The sequence below is a fragment of the Euprymna scolopes genome, chromosome 43 (genome assembly GCF_053919585.1).
Source record: "Euprymna scolopes isolate OS-2025 chromosome 43, ASM5391958v1, whole genome shotgun sequence".
Classification (NCBI taxonomy): domain Eukaryota; kingdom Metazoa; phylum Mollusca; class Cephalopoda; order Sepiida; family Sepiolidae; genus Euprymna; species Euprymna scolopes.
This window is the reverse complement of record NC_136524.1, coordinates 55,883,025-55,900,524: the sequence shown is the minus strand read 5'-3', so window position 1 is coordinate 55,900,524 and position 17,500 is coordinate 55,883,025.

Here is a 17,500-nt window from a genome sequence, read left to right as displayed (position 1 = left end):
ACTTACAAGAACAGTTTATAAAAAGCGTTTGTTGATATTATAATTATTATTATAATAAGTATATAGATATTATTATTATTATTATTATTATTATTATTATTATTATTATTATTATTATTAAATATAATGTTAATATTGTATTTAAAGGTGATCGTGTTTTAGTTTCCAGAGAAGCGATTTTGTGGCAATGTGGTCCACAAGAGAGAATTTCTTGGAACAAACTATGGAATGGAAATTCTGTTTGATAAAAAAATCATTTAGAGAAAAAAATGAAAGTTAATCACACTTCTGTTAGCAATTTTAACTTTTATAAATTGTGCAGCCTGTTTGATTTTTACCTCCGTTATTCAGAATATTCTTCAGTTTCATATATCCTAATTTGGCACTCGGGGCGGGGGAAATTTTTTATTGGACAAGTAGATTTCTATTCAGGGCAATTATGTGTCGATATTAACTTCTTTTAACTTTGAAATCTAGTGTAACATAGCGCGGATGCGAATATGTAAATGCATGAGAAGTGACGTCACCTGTTGTGTCGGAGGAATGACTATGAGGAAAAAGAAAGACAAAAATCTCGACAGAGAGGCGAAATAAAGTTCGAAATCTATCAGAGACGTGGAGAACGTCCTAGATCACGTGGGGGAGGTCATAGCTCTTACGATGAAAAAATTAAAAAAATATCGTTGTACAAACCAAAAAGCGAGTCGGAGTTTGAATAAAGTAAAATAAGTTTCAGGTGCGTTTGAAAGTCAAATTAAAACGCAATATTACAAAAATAAACAAAAACTTTACTCGTTTGTAATTTATAATTTAAATATATTTCGGAGTCAAACTCCATCCTCAGTATTTTGTACATCTTTTTCCTTTTTTTTTCTTGTTCTTTTTTGCCATGTTGTAAAGTTGGATAAATAAAAACTATACAGCATTTAATGATACTTCTTATTTTTTTAGTTTCTTCAAACGTCTGCGACTTCAGCAAAACCGATTTAATCTTAGATTAAAGAGTAACAGGTTTTTATTCAGTAAAGAAATCCTAAATTAAAACATTTGGGAGAAGTTGGATTTTTCTCACATTAAAATCGATCTTTGTCGAAGTTTTCCTTGTGGGAAGGCAAAAAATAGAGACGGTTCGGTTGCAAAGACTGATGTATAAAAAAGTCTTTGGAACGCTGATGTTTTTAAAGCTAAAATTCTCTTCAACAGTTTGCATCTTGGAGACGGAAATCTTTTTCGAGATAAGTGACTTCAATATTAATCTTACTTTTATCTTTAGATTCAAATATTAATAACTACATTTTATATCAGTATTTAATTTATGTATTTATTTTCTGATTGTTTTATTTAATGCTAGCGTTTTCTCGTCCGTAAATGTTGTTTATTATATCTACCAAGTTGATTGCAAAAATAGATTAGGTCATCGTATTCATTTTTAGTTCGTGAGAGGGGAATCCATCACCATACTTTCCCTTAAACACGCCAGTTGGACTTTCATTAAGTACAATACTTAATAATTTTTTTTCTTAATTCAGAGTAGAAAAGGTTTTAGTTCTCTTCGCGCTTGTCCAGCGGAGGTCTGGTACGCGCTCTCTCTTCGGTGTTTCCATCCTCCTTGACCTTTCTCGGCTCTTTGGTATCACTTTTCTATTTGGGGGGAACGGTGATGAAACAATGGGGGGGATGCGTGATGAGGGTGTAGAACTTGTAGATATGCAGCTTCAGTGTTCTTCATTCCCTGTAACGCTTATTCGTTATATTGTCTTTTTGTATTACTCTCCGCATTCAAGGGTTTTCCATAATATTTCAACAGTTTTCATTATCGGTAGTCGCTGTATTTTTCCAGCTATTCCTCTGATTCCAATTTCTGACATTCTCTTTTCAAAGCTTTTTCGGAATTGTTCCTAGTGCTCCTAATATAATCGGTATTATTTGGATTTTCTTCATCATCCAAATCCCTTTTAACTCTCTGGCTAGCTCTGTGCATTTGCTTCGTTTCTCCTTTTCTTTCATACTCACACTGTGGTCAGCTGGGACAGCAAAGTCTACGATTTGACAGGATTTTTCTTTCTTGTTAATTATTACGACATCTGGTCTTCTTGCTTGGATGGGTTTGTCCGTCTTTATATCCATGTCCCTTAGGGTTTTGTGGTTCTCGTTTTCTAGTGCTGTTGCGGGTTTATGCTTGTACCATTTGTCTGTACGCTCAAAATGCAGCCGTTTGCACAATTTCCAGTACACCGCCCTCCCCACTTGGTCATGCTTGTATTTGTATTTCTGTGGGGCCAGTTTGCTGTATTCACTTACTATATGGTTTATTGTTTCGTCTCTTTGTCCACGTAGTCTGCATTTGCTGTTTTCTTATGTTTTATCGAACTTTGCTTTGATATGGTTGGTTCTTATCGAGTTATCTTGTGCTGCAGTTATTAGAGATTCAGTTTCTCGGTTTATATGTCCTTTTTGCATCCATGTCCACATATTTTCGTTATTCTCATCTTTTGTCATTCTTATGAATCTCTTCTCATTTTTCTTTTCTCGTTTTGTCATTTTTCTCTCTGTTTTCTGTTTTGTTGATTTTAGAGTGTTTTTCGCTACCATTATTATTATTATTATTATTATTATTATTATTATTATTATTATTATTATTATTATTATTATTATTGCCTGGGGAAATTCCACAGCGGACTCTTTCATATGTTATATATTTATGCTGACATTCTGTGAATGTTCAGCGTAAATGGAGACGCTCTGATATTATTGTAGCTCTTTTGTTAAATCTGCAAAAATAAATATCTAAGCTAGCAAGGACGCTCGTAGTAGCCTGATCGTGAAATACGCTTAAATATGATATGCAGATTTCGTATATATTATTATAGAGGCAATTACCTATCGATTCTATATATTATAAACTTGTGATTGCAAAAATATATATTAATATGACTTGGGTGGATCAATTTGAATCGAAATCGAAACCAAAACTTATGAAGAAATATATATATATATATATATATATATATATATATATATATATATATATATATATATATATATACTAGCCTGGGTGCCCGGCGTTGCCCGGGTGTTTGGGGGTGTTTTTTGAGCAAAAAAAAAGTGGTAATGGGAAGGCAGGCTCGAACCCGTACCACGAAGGAGGAAAAGAATAAGGAAAAGGTGACGTCTTTGCTGTTATGACCACCGTCAAACCGGAAGTGACCTAGGTTTAAATTAAGGCGAGACAATCGAAATCGTAATTCACTTCATTTTATTTTTATTTTACTTATTTACTGTATTTTATTTTATCAATGCCTATTTTTAGACCCCATTTTATCGCCTCCTATTCTTATTTTTAAACGCCATCTACAGTTACTCCGCTATTTTATCCCAATTCAATTATCTCTAATTTTTTAAAACTCCCTTCGTAATCTCGTTTCATTTTATTTACTTAATCTATCACGGTTACATTTCCAGACGCAATCTTTTATATCTCTACGATATTTTAACTTTTAGACATAATCCACTACGCCAGTTTACTCTAATTTATTTTCTCTCATAAAATGTATATATGTATATAGACATCTAATTTACATAAGGAACACGCTGCTCCTCCCCATCATTATATATAGCCCCAAATCTTCCGACTCTCTCGTCAATGACCATCCCTCTTGAGAAAGCCCGCATAAATCGGGCCAAACGTTGAGTATTCAGGTCCTTTCACCTACATTTCATTTCATATCGTCGGATTTAATCCAGCTCAACAATCATATATATATATATATATATATATATATATATATATATATATATATATATATATATATATATATATATATATATATATATATATATATATATAACCTGAGTTTCTTTAGCTATAATTTAATTTTAATTTTAAACCGAAACGAAAACTGATGAGGAATTATTGGTAAAATTATTTATAAAAAACAGATGACTTGAGTGACATCAGCTATAATCGAAACCGAAACCAAAATATATGATGAATTCTTGGTAAAATTATTTATTACAAGAAATGGAAAGTCATAACAATGAAACCACAGCCACTCGGAAGAACTAAGATGTAAGTGTGACACACAAAATAACACACACGCTATCGTATAAATACAGTAGAACCCCGAGATACGGCATTAAAATTATTAGCAAAATACAGTGCAGTATATAATACACATGCATATAATCAAATAACATTATAAATAACACCGTAAGGCAGGGTAAATGCCGTATCCAGGGACCGGGAAAAACGTTGTTTTCCACATCTTAAACTGAAAATGCTGCATCTTAGGGCCACCGTATACCGCGGTTCTACTGTATATAGATTCTTCTTCTTTCTTTTCATTCTTCTTCTTCTTCTTCTATTATTATCATTTTCATTATTATTATTATTATTATTATCATTATTATTATTATTATTATTATTTTTATTTTTATCATTATTTTTATTGTTATTATTATTATTATTATTATTATTAGTAGTAGTAGTAGTAGTAGTAGTAGTAGTAGTAGTAGTAGTAGTATTGTTATTATTATTATTATTATTATTATTATTATTATTATTATTATTATTATTGGGTGTGTGCATTTACGAATATATAATAGAAGCTGAGTATGCAAACAATTAGCAAATCAATAGCTCTGCATAATTTGGCAAAATGGAATCTGCTTGAATACATATCCGTTTTCTAAAAAGAACTGAAAATGAAAAGAAAAGGAAAATATCTTGATTTGAACTGAGTAAATTAAATAAATTAAAAAGCAATAATTGAATAAGAATTTATCTGTTTTATTTTTTGTATTTTAGAATTTTCTACGTTATTTTTGTAATTTTATGTGCTTATTTGTTTACATAAAACTTTTTAATTTCGCAATGTTATTATTATTATTATTATTATTATTATTATTATTATTACGTTGCTTTTCATTTCAGTCTGATTGATCGGTTTAAACATTGATGTATTTCCTTTTTTTGTCGGAATAAAATTAATTTGAGATAATTATTTCCACTACAATGTTTGTTTGACGTCACCGCAAGAATTTCTAAAATAAAGAATTATATAAAAATAAAAAAAAACATTTTTTACCAGATCAAGATGAAAGAATATAGTTGTGAAAACAGGTGGGTTGGCAGGTGTTTGCGTCAGAACGTTCTAAAGAGATAATGGACGATGAGAGAGGGAGAGAGGAAGGGATACAGAGTGTAAAGAATGCGAGTGTGCACAGAAACGAGTCGTACCACGCAATTTCACGTCTTAAATAGAAAATAATTGGTCTATACATATAAATTATATATATATATATATATATATATATGATGATTGCAACGTCTTGTCAGACGAGTGCCACTCCCTCAGACACTTAAAGTCGATGAGCCCAAAAATGACTTTTTTAAAGTCCTACTGGTGAATTCACACGCTCAAGCAGGTATGACACTGAAAATGGTCATTGAGATCAATTATTACATGCTTCCAGCATTTCAAGCCTCTACGCGTCACAACTTTCCCACAGCCACAAGACCACTTTTATAGACAAATGCCAGAGGGAGTATCTATACACAGATGATGTTACAGAGTCTTAGCTTTGTATGACAGCTAAGTCTCTCTCTTGATTCAAAATGTTGAGATCCAGCAACAAGCAAGAGCAAGATAGCCAGCAACAAGTTGAACTGCAGACCCGTTTAATGCGGGTACTGGTCTCCCGGTTTTTTAAATCAGAGATTTGCTTCTCCTAGAAGGCTTGCCTTCACCACGGCTTACGGGAGCCCTCTCCACCCCAACACACACACACATACACACAAACACACACGGTGCTAGTTGGGCGTTGACCCAGAAAAAGGATTCATTTGCCCTTTGGAAGGTCTTATTTTTAATCGTTTAACAAACAAGTCCGGTGGGGGAACTAGTTTAGTCGCCGGTGACCCGACCATGAGGCAGGTGGGTTACATGGTACCAGTAGCATATGAAATGACCTGACTATAATATATATATATATATATATATATATATATATATATATATATATATATATATATATATATTGTAAAAATCGAATGGATAAACATCTGAAGTTGGTGGAGACAGAATATTTTTATGGACACATAAATCGTAAAATTGCCTACCCACTAATGAAACTGCTGTAATGGAAAAAAATCCAGGAAATAACTTTCGTTTATTTCCTGGATTTTTTCCATTACAGCTGTTTCAAAAAAGAAAACGTGAGTCTTTGAATTTTCAACAAAATTTTACACATACATATATATATATATATATATATATATATATATATATATATATATATATATATATATATAAAATATGTATTGAAAATATATGTGTCAATTAAGCTACACAGAATTTTCTGCCTTTCATCCTGGTGAGGATTCGTCAAACTATTGCATGGACTTGATGCTGCTTCGTGTTTTATATATCTCTGTGGTACTGCGTTTGCTACTCAGCCAATCAGATTCTTATTTACTCACACACCCAGTTATCGTAGCCAATGAACGCGCACTCATCTCTTTCTTTGTTGTGTTAGTGAATAGTTTTCTCATTTTTTTTTTGTGGTCGGAGATGACCCTTTAATTGGAATGTTTGTTTTTTTTTACATTTTATGTTATATTAGAGTATTTGTCGCCTATATTTTAAAAGATCTGTCTAAATAGCTACAGAATTGTTCTACTTAGAATTTTTAGTGCGCACGCGTGAGCCTTACGAATATGTATGTTATAAGTTTATTTTCTAATCAATAGGGTGAGCAATATTAGCACATTTTTATTTTTTGTACAGTTTACTCTGTAAATATTACCGAAACTATTCCTCCACACCTCTTAAGAAAGAAAAACACGAACATTTTAAAACTAATGCTATATTTACGGCATATACCCGTCTTGTAACGATTATTCTACTACGTTATAATAAAAAAAATTAATGCTAAATTTATTATTATAATGTTACTAGTTTCAAGTACATATATCTTACACTAGGCGAGATACATCCGTTGCAATATCCATATTGTTTTCTTTTTATAATTTTATACGTTTCATTTTACAGCCATCGTCCATATTTCATCCAGATATACAATTTTACTCATGTACTTTTAAAAGCTAATCAGAATAAAATACGCATGGTGGTTGGGACACCAAAATCTCAATTTTCATGATATATTACACTGAGATGTAGAGAATGGCGGCATTTTTCCTGGGTTACTCCATTTACTCTTAATACTTTACATTAAAATGCTGGGTGTTTTAACAAAGGAGTATCGAGTCTTTCTTATTATTCATCCGAGGATCCTGGCCTTCCAGCTTGTATTGAACATTAAACATTATGGCATACAAATATAAAGCAAAAAGAAGAAAAATGAGATACATACTTCTAAGCGTATTAGAGAATAAACAGACTGAAAAATCGGAGTAATTGTCTTAGACTAGAAATTCTTAAGTCCAAATGGGTCTGTTGTAAGCGCGGTTGTAGGTTTTTTATCTTCTGTGTCACAACAAAACAGAGAGATGGTTCGAGCACACATTGACATGGGGTGATGTTATCGTATTGCAACGTTACAGAATCGTTCGTGGATCGGAAGTCTACTTTTGGATCGCAGGTATAGCGGATCGAAAAGCCGGTCCCGAATGAAGATGATCGAACTGATTTCTCATGGAGGCGGCGAGAAGAGCCACATGGATATTAAGATCAAAGCAAGATATAGGGCTCCATCCTCCCTTAAGGCAACGAATTGGCGACGCAGGTTCGACGTGCTGCTATCAATGTCTGTATAAAAAACTCATTTGTCTCGAAAGAAAAAAACATAGATACTTGAGTCTATCATTTTTGTTGAGAAAGGTTTATTTCCAGAGCGGATAACCGGAAAATAGGTGCAATCAACTCATGGAACGGACACGTGAACAAATAAAATAAGGTACGTTCGATTTTCTTGTAATGGATACCACATTGGGTTCAGATATCGTCGGCGACTTTCTTATGTAAAAACGCTTTTATATTATACCCCAGGTTGTCGATGTGCCGTAATGGTTAGCATGGAAGGAATAAAGTAACGATTCCTTTTATGAAACGTATTAACTTACGAACAATTAATGAACAATAGATTAACCGTAAACAATTTATTAACAAAACGTGTCACGTAAGAGAATTCTATGAGTTATAAACGTTATATGTAGGGACACAACGAAATTTTAAAACAATTACAAGTGTTCATTTAAAGCTTGTTTCTAGTGTTTATCCCGTGTATAAATCAAGCACCTAAAAAAAATAATTTAGTTATGTTATGGTTTATCTTTCTTGAGATCCGTGTTTGGTTTTGCAATATTCAGATAGCTTAGTTTTCTAACTTTAGGTAGTATCAATAAGAGAAGGTGCACTATTTCTCGTATGAGCCAATATGTAGATATGCAGAGCGGATCTTATTTGGGCTTCGGATACTGCATTATTTTATATATTTGGTCATGTTTTATTTAGAGGGGAAATATTTTCATGTCAGACTGTCCTAAAAAAACAATCTATACAAAGAGACTGGAGACACTCGACTCGAAACAAATGGAAATGAAGTTGAGTTTGAACATGTGTACTATTTCTAAGATATTGAACACACTTTGATGACTATCTATTACTGCTTATCAAGAGCAAAGCCATTTTTTTTCATATATCTTTATTTAATTTAGGCATGTAGAGTCTTACCAGATTCCAGACAGGGACCAGTTAGTTCATAGACTGCAACCGAAAGATCATTTTATGATTGTAACCCCCCTTTAAGCGCAATTGTTTGTAGTTCTCTTGTTCATAGTTCACCAGATATATTCAAGAAAAAAACAAGAAAAAATCTCATGAGCCTATATCTTGCGATTGTCGTATTCCAACATAAGAATACGTCTTATCTGGTGTGGTATCCAGAGTTTGCACGGAATTTCTGACGGAATCATTTATTTTATCCACTGGGGTAGCATCTTTTCGCCATATCAGCGATGACTGGGTAGAGGTTCCCAGTAATTCTCAATTATAGTCTTGAGTGTCGCCCGCCCTGGAGATTTAACGTTTATCTTCTAGAAGAGTGTGGCTTTACAGCTGAAATTTATCAAATACTTCATTCACTTCCTGTGAACAATACTTACCATGAAATACAAGAGCCCTAAACCTATTTTGTTTCTATATGAACAAACATGTTACTTATCATTATGTCTCACTATTTATTATTACATATTATATATATATATATATATATATATATATATATATATATATATATATATATATATATAACAACTTAATTAAACATTTCAAAATTACAGGAATACACACTAGATTCGCATTCATATTGTTTAAATTACTGCGTCTTACATGTGTTTCATTGAATGGCATAAACCAAGCAAATCATCAGATACTTTTCATTAGTTCATCAAAGGAGAAAATATACAGTTTGCCCCCCCCTTGGGCTAAAAATAAAAGGTAATTTTAAAACGAATAAAAATCGGAAATTCAGTAAAAACAGTAGCAGCATTCATTAATCTTATATATATATATATATATATATATATATATATATATATATATTTAATACTATCTAAATAAGAAAGGATTTCTTACGAAAGTGGTTCCAAATATATATATATATATATATATATATATAGAGAGAGAGAGAGAGAAAGAAAGAGAGCGACAGAGAGAAAGAAAGAGAGAGAGAGAAATAAAAATAAAAAAGAACAAACCGAGTTATGTGTTCATCAACATTTTGTTTTTATTTCGAGGAAATCTCGAAATAAAGACGAAAAGTTGATGAACACATAACTCGGTTTGTTCTTTTTTATTTTTATTTTTTCTATTTTGTCGGAATACTATTTCCATTATTCACATTATATATATATATATATATATATATATATATATATATATATATATACATACATTTATATATACCTATATATACATATGCATATATATATATATATATATATATATATATATATATATATATATATATATATATATATATATATATATGGCACGTCTGATTGCTCACGACAGAGTTCTTCATTTTCCGATTTTGTTGGGCATCTTTTCAATTCGTCGAGCGGTGTTTTTTTTTTAATTTTATTTCTGCTGACATGTATAGTATGACGTCCGAAAGTAGTTGTTTGGCCGTATTCAACTGGAGCGCTTTCTATCGGCACATCCGATCTTCGTCAGGAGAGATTGTTGTTGTTATCGTTTTCTTTATTGAGGTAGGGTGTATTTATAATTTTTTTGTTTGTTTTTTTTTTAGCTACAAAGGTGAGTGCAGGATGGATAGGTGTGAATTATTTTTGATTTTTAATTTTGATTTCTTCTTTTATATTTTAGTTATTTAGTTTTATTTATTCAGTTAGTTATTGAATACAGTTAGTATATTTGTCACGGCATTAAATGAAATCCGGTTAATAAGAGGTTGTAGTTTTTCTTTTAATTGATATGGCTTCTAGTAATTTTAGATATCGTATGCAATTGTTAAGGTATTGAATTTTAATATTGTTAGTTAAGATATTTCTAATGTCGGCCGATTGGAGGTTTTTATCATGGAATGCTTGGTGTTGTTTTATGGCGCTATTCTCAGCTAAATGATAAGTCAGTCACCGGGAGAGTGTTGTGTGGTGTGGCCTTTATATGCGTTGTATGAGTTTTTAGAGTGGATTCGGAGACATTTTTCGAAGGAGTCGTGTTCAATCAGACGTGTCTTAATAATGACTTGCTGTTAAAATAATCACACACACATACACACACACACACACACACACACACACACACATATATATATATATATATATATATATATATATATATATATATATATATATATATATATATATATATATACTCTAATAGATTCTTCCATAAGACTGCTAGACTTTGGAATTCCCTTCTGGATTTTTGCTTCCCAAACTGTACTGACATGTAAGCAGACATCTTGCTACTCAACTTCCTACATAGTATCGGTGTAAAGTATGTCTTAGATATTAGCCCCCCACATCCAAGTGACACTGTGCCTTGTTTGACGTGAAAATGCAATAAACAAAGAAATAAAAAGATAGAAGAGAGATCTTCCATACTGCAATAGCTATGTACTCGTATCATGTAATTGTAGACAAATATACATGTCTTTGTATTCGTGTACATAGAAATAAGAGGCTCTTCTTTTAAATGGATAACTGTAAGAGAAATATAAACAGTTTCTAATTAAGCAATGATGCGCAAGATTTTTCCCTTGGAATAATTAAACACTTCCGGAGACTTAACTATATACGTAGATGATAATAATATACAGTTTATTCATACCAGATTGGCGATTTAGTTAGGTCTATGAAAAGCACACACACACACACACACACACACACACACACGCACACACACACACACACACACACACACACATATATATATATATATATATATATATATATATATATATATATATATAATATTTTTATTTATATAGACAAATATTACATAGTCGGTACACTGAACATGCTAATGTTAGAGACAATTGGTTGGCATGAACCAAAATTCCTCGTCAGGCGACGTAATGACGCTTACGTGCCACTGAAAGCATCTGATTCTCAAATGGAAGAAATGAAATATATATTATTTTATTATTATTATTTTGTATGTATGTATGTATGTATGTATGTATGTATTACAGGATGGAACGATACAATTCTCGCCCTAGAAAAGACGATATGATTACATTTCCGTTTTATAGAATACCGGGGGTTTTTTTTATTGCAGATCATCTACTAGTTGGCCAGTTGTGTACAAATCCCTAGAGCGATATGAGCCTTCTATCATATCTGAAAGTGACACAATGTTCAATGGACGAGATCGGAGAGGCGCCACTGTACACCTCATGCTTTCTACCGATCCAAGGTATGACAACTATTGCCAGTACCCTCAAAAAGCAAATCCGGAATGTTCAACACTTAAAGACGTACCCAAGTTGATGAAACGTTATGGTCTTTGGTATGGTTTTAAGTAAGTGCCACATCATGCCACCTCACATCTTAGAAGTTGGCTTAAAAGTCAATACCAAAGTGCACCTAGATGTGCTGAAGAGTGTGGTGATCCCCTGGTGCAATCAGGGGGCTGCTGCCAGACTCTGGGTGTAGCAACCGGACTCGGCGTCGACCCACATATCTAAAGAGGCCCAGGCTTGGTTTTAGAAGGAGTGCTATGACTTTGTACCCTTCTCTAACTCGCCCTGCTCATCCCCCGACCTGAACTCGCTGGACTACTTCGTTTAGTCACACGTCCAGAACATCACTAATATGATCTCCCACAACACCAAAGCCAGCCTGATCTAATTATTTATCATTATCTGCCAAGTATTCGCCGAGCTCCCGTCTGTGCTTGTGAAAAGGGCATGCTCCCAGTTCCGCATCCGTATCGTAAAAAATAAAGCCGCCGCGTTGTTTTCTTTAGGGCGAAAATTTTTATCGTTCTAGGGTCTCTATACATGAACATATACATATTTATGTATAATAATATACACAAAATATATATAAATACACATAATATATATATATGTATATATATATATATATATATATATAGTAATTCATAAAATATATATGGCGATTAAGCTACACTGAATATTCGGCGTTTCATCCACTCTAGGATTCGTCAGGCTTATGCGCGAATTCTGTGGTTGTTTATCGTTTTTATATGATCCTCTTCTGTTGAGGATTTTAGTTAGCCAACCAGCTTTCTAGTATCCACCGCACCCCTTCCTATCAGCCAATGGGCATGCATTTTATCGAACAAAGGATCTGTTTTAAAACTAGTTTAATCGCCATATATATTTTATAAATTACGAACTAGCTCTACCTACGTATTGAGCACTTTTGAAGTAAATACTTAAAATTTACGCATAAATCTATACTTTCGTATATTAATTTTATGTGAGCAAAAGAAGTAGTTATATATATATATATATATATATATATATATATATATATATATATATATATATATATATATATACACTTGTGCCCGATATTATTCATACCCCTCGGATCTTTGAGATTTCTATAAGAATATTGCTCAAACCAGAAGGTAGACAATATTAAAGGGATTTCAGACAATAAATCAAGCATAGGCATTTAATTTAAACTCAACAAATAAATAAATTATGCAAGTTTGAAACATTATACAAAGAAAAACAATAATGGCACTAGTTCAAAATTATTCATACCTCTCTTACTAATAGTCAATAGCATGCCCTTTATTCTTTATAACTGCCTGTAACCGTTTTGGATATTTATCAACAAGGTTTTTACAAGCATCAACACTGATTTTTGACCATTCTTCAATGCAGTAGTTCTCCAAATCCCTCAAATTTCTAGGTTTCCGCTTTTTAACCTCAGTTTTCAATATGTGCCAGAGGTTTTCGATAGGGTTCAGGTCGGGACTCTGGCAAGGCCATTCCAAAACATTAATTTGATTATCCTCAAACCATTTCTTGACTATTTTGGCAGTATGTTTTGGATCATTATCCTGTTGAAGGACCCAGTTTGGTCCTAAATGGAGATTCTCCGCATCCTGTCTAATGTTTTTCTGGAGTATCTCCAAATATTGCTCCTTCTTCATGGTTCCATCTATCTTGACCAAACTACCTGGACCACTAGCCGAAAAGGAGCCCCAAAACATTAGGCTACCACCACCATGTTTCATCGTGGGTATGGTGTTCTTTGGGTTGTAAGCTTCTCCTTTCTTCCTCCAAACGTAAGAAGCATCCATATGGCCAAACAATTCAATTTTTGTTTCGTCAGTCCACAAAATACTTGAGAAAACGGACTCTGGAGAATTCACATGGGTCCTAGCAAACTTTAGACGTGCTGCAAGGTGTTTTCCGGTGTGCAATGGAGTCCTTCTTGGTCTTCTTCCTTTCAGACCATTTTCATGCAGAGTCCTTTGCAATGTTTGCCTTGATATTTTTATGCCAGAAGACTCCAGATTTTCTAAAATGTCCTTAGTAGTGGTGGTTGGATTTGCATTAACACTTCTTACAATATTCCGGGTGGCTCTAGCAGACAGTTTCCTTTTCCTTCCTCTACCAATCAAGTTGTTTGTTTTGTGGTGGCTCTGGAATTTTTTGATGATGCTCTGTACTGTTGCTGTAGGGACCTCAAATTTCTTGGAAATTGACTTGTAACCTAAACCATCCTTATGTGAATTCGCAATTTTAGTCCTAAGATCATTACTTAGCTCTTTTTTCTTCCCCATTCTAATAATTTTTATTCTTTTATTGGTTTTCAGTTGATATCATTTTAATTTCTGAAAAATGCAAAAAACGAAATGAAATTAATCAAAGGTTGTATAAAAGCATTCAAAATAAGAATCAAACAGGAAACAAACAGTCAGAAATTCGATTAATACTGAAAAAATAAGGGGGTATGATTATTTTTGAACATTGCAGATTTTATAAATAGCTGTATATTTCTTTTATTACAAGTATCCCGAGATTTTAAAATGACGAAAATGATCAGAAGAGGTTTATTAAGAATATGTATCAATATGGACGTAAACAATAAATTCTTACAAAGTTACACATAATAAACTCAATTTTCAAGGTGGGGTATGAATAATATCGGGCACAAGTGTATATATATATAGACCTCCATTCAGTTTTGACAGACTATGGATATCCTCTGTAAGAGTGCATGCGCGTGAAATTTTGTGGCAAGTGTTGCGCAATCTCTAACCACATCTCTCCTAAGTCAGCATTGTTGAATATTAGTGGCAAGTGGAAGTTAAGGATGATTTGAAACAGATACTGAGATAAGTATACATACAGTCTAGAATTCCCAAATGGTCACCCATCTGATACTATCCAGGCCTAACAATGCTTATCTTCGGTGATAAAATACGCTTAAATATGATATTTTAATTTGTCCATATTTCATATATATTATTATAGAGTCGTGATTTCAAAAGTAAAAAAGTATTTGAGATCCATCAGCTGGAATTGAAACCGAAACTGTAGTACACAAAGCTGTTGACGTTACCACTGCACCGACGTGACATGCATACGAACTGATTAAAAATTAAAAATAAACTAAGATAAATGTGCAAAGTATATAACAATTTTTTTCAATTTCGACCCATTTTTTTACCCATTTGAAACTATTTTAACCGGCTAAAGACTCCTGAAAGTACGGTCCGTAAAAAATCCCATAATTTGAGGCTGCTAGCTCCTCTCTCCGACTTTTAGTTTCGGTGGAGATAGAGTTTGAAAATGTAGAGACAGACAGACATATAGCCTTTTATATATTAAATATACATACGCACACACAATATATATATATATATACAAATGCACACAATTACACAAACAATATATATATATATATACATATGCATATACACACACACACACATATATATATATATATATATATATATATATATGTGTGTATATATATGTATGTGTATGCATAAATGTATGTGCGTATATATATATATCCTTGGGTTGCGTGCACTATATACGTATGCGAATAATTTGCTTCATTGATTTTAGACGTACATCGAATATTTGAAATCAATACTCCCTTTTACATGTTTGTAGTCTTACATTTCCTCATGAGTATAACACGAAAAAAAAAACCCTGCAAAATACCATGTGAACAAATTCATGAAAAGAATTGAAACAGAATATTTTTATATTCTCCTGTGTTTCGATCGCGTTCACAGCAGATCTTAGGAGAAGAAGAGAAAACACGATAAATTGGTTTAAAAAAAATTAAATTAAAAATCTTTGAAAAAATGCATAGATAAATAAAAGTGAAGTGGAAACGATAATATATTTTTTAATCAATTTCAATAAGCGGTTATATACATACGTATATACCTATGTGCGTGCATGTAGGGGCGTGTGTCTGTTCATGTGCCTATGTATAAATGATTTTTTTTAATATGTATTAAGTCTATATATATGTATATATATATATATATATTATCTTTATATATATACACACACACACACGCACAGATATATGTGCGTGTGTGTGCGAGTTTGTATGTGTATGTGTGTGTGCGTGCGTGTAATTGTGTATGTACGGGTGTATTCATATCGTATGTATATAAACAAACCCACACTCACCGACACACATATATACAGTGTGCCCCCCCAAAAAAAAACAAAAGCTAAATGGACGCTATGTAGAACATATGCTGTAGAACGGAGAAAAAAGGCCAAAGCCCCTAGTGTTTTGATGTGATGTTTTGAATATAATAAACTAGTTATGACCAAAGTTTCATTTCATTCGGACAAAACACTAAGAGACGGGGCCTAACGTATATATATATATATATATATATATATATATATATATATATATATGTGTGTGTGTGTGTGTGTGTGTGTGTGTGGGGGGGTGTGTGTGTGTGTGTTTATTGAGTGTATGCGTGCATGTATGTACACACACACACACACACACACACACATATATATATATATATATATATATATATATATATATATATATTATATATATATATATTTATACTAGCAAAAGTACCTGTCGTTGACTGGGTTCAAAAACAGTCTACAAAAATGGAGTCTGATTTATGAAAGTATGATAGGTTATGAAAACGAAGGGTTGTAAAGAGATAGCTTCGAATTTGGCGGTATCAAAACAAAAGCAAAATATGATGAAAGTAAAAATAAAATAGATAAACCCCATAATTTATTATACCATACCTGTTCACACTGAAACACTTATCACAATATTCTGTGGATCTATATTAGAAAACCTTGTTAAACTTTGTGGCATATTTCCATTCTATGGAGGTCAGGCGCGAACAAACACCCCATAATTTTATTATACCATATTTCTTCAAACTGAAACATAATTATCAAAGTATACTTACGCAGATAGATATGAAAAGTCTTTATTAAAGTTTGTGCCTATTTCCATTCTATGGAGGTCAGGCGCGAACACGGACCCCACAATTTTATTATATTATCCCTATTTAAGTTAAAACATACTTATCAAAGTATTCTTATGTGCATCTGTGTCAAAAACACTTGTAGATGTTTCTTTTTTTGTTTTTTAATTTTTAAATTTTTTATTTCCATACTTTGTGGACCAGGTTCAAACGCAAACCCCCAAATTTTAATGAACCGCCGTTCTCCCAGATCAAACATATCCATTCCTATGTCTCGATAGATCTTCTATCATTATATGTAATCAGTTTTTTTTTTAAATAGTCAACCATATAGGAGCCTATTCGTGACCAGACACACACACACACACACACACACACACACATTCAGCTTTATATTATAGATATAGAAATGTAAAAGTCATTGTGTTTTTTATAGAAATGTAAAAATCATTGTGTTTTTGTACAGATGTATAAATTATATACGTATGTATATCTTAACGGTCATGTGTATACATATGTGTATCTACGTATATACACATATATATATATATATATATATATATATATATATATAT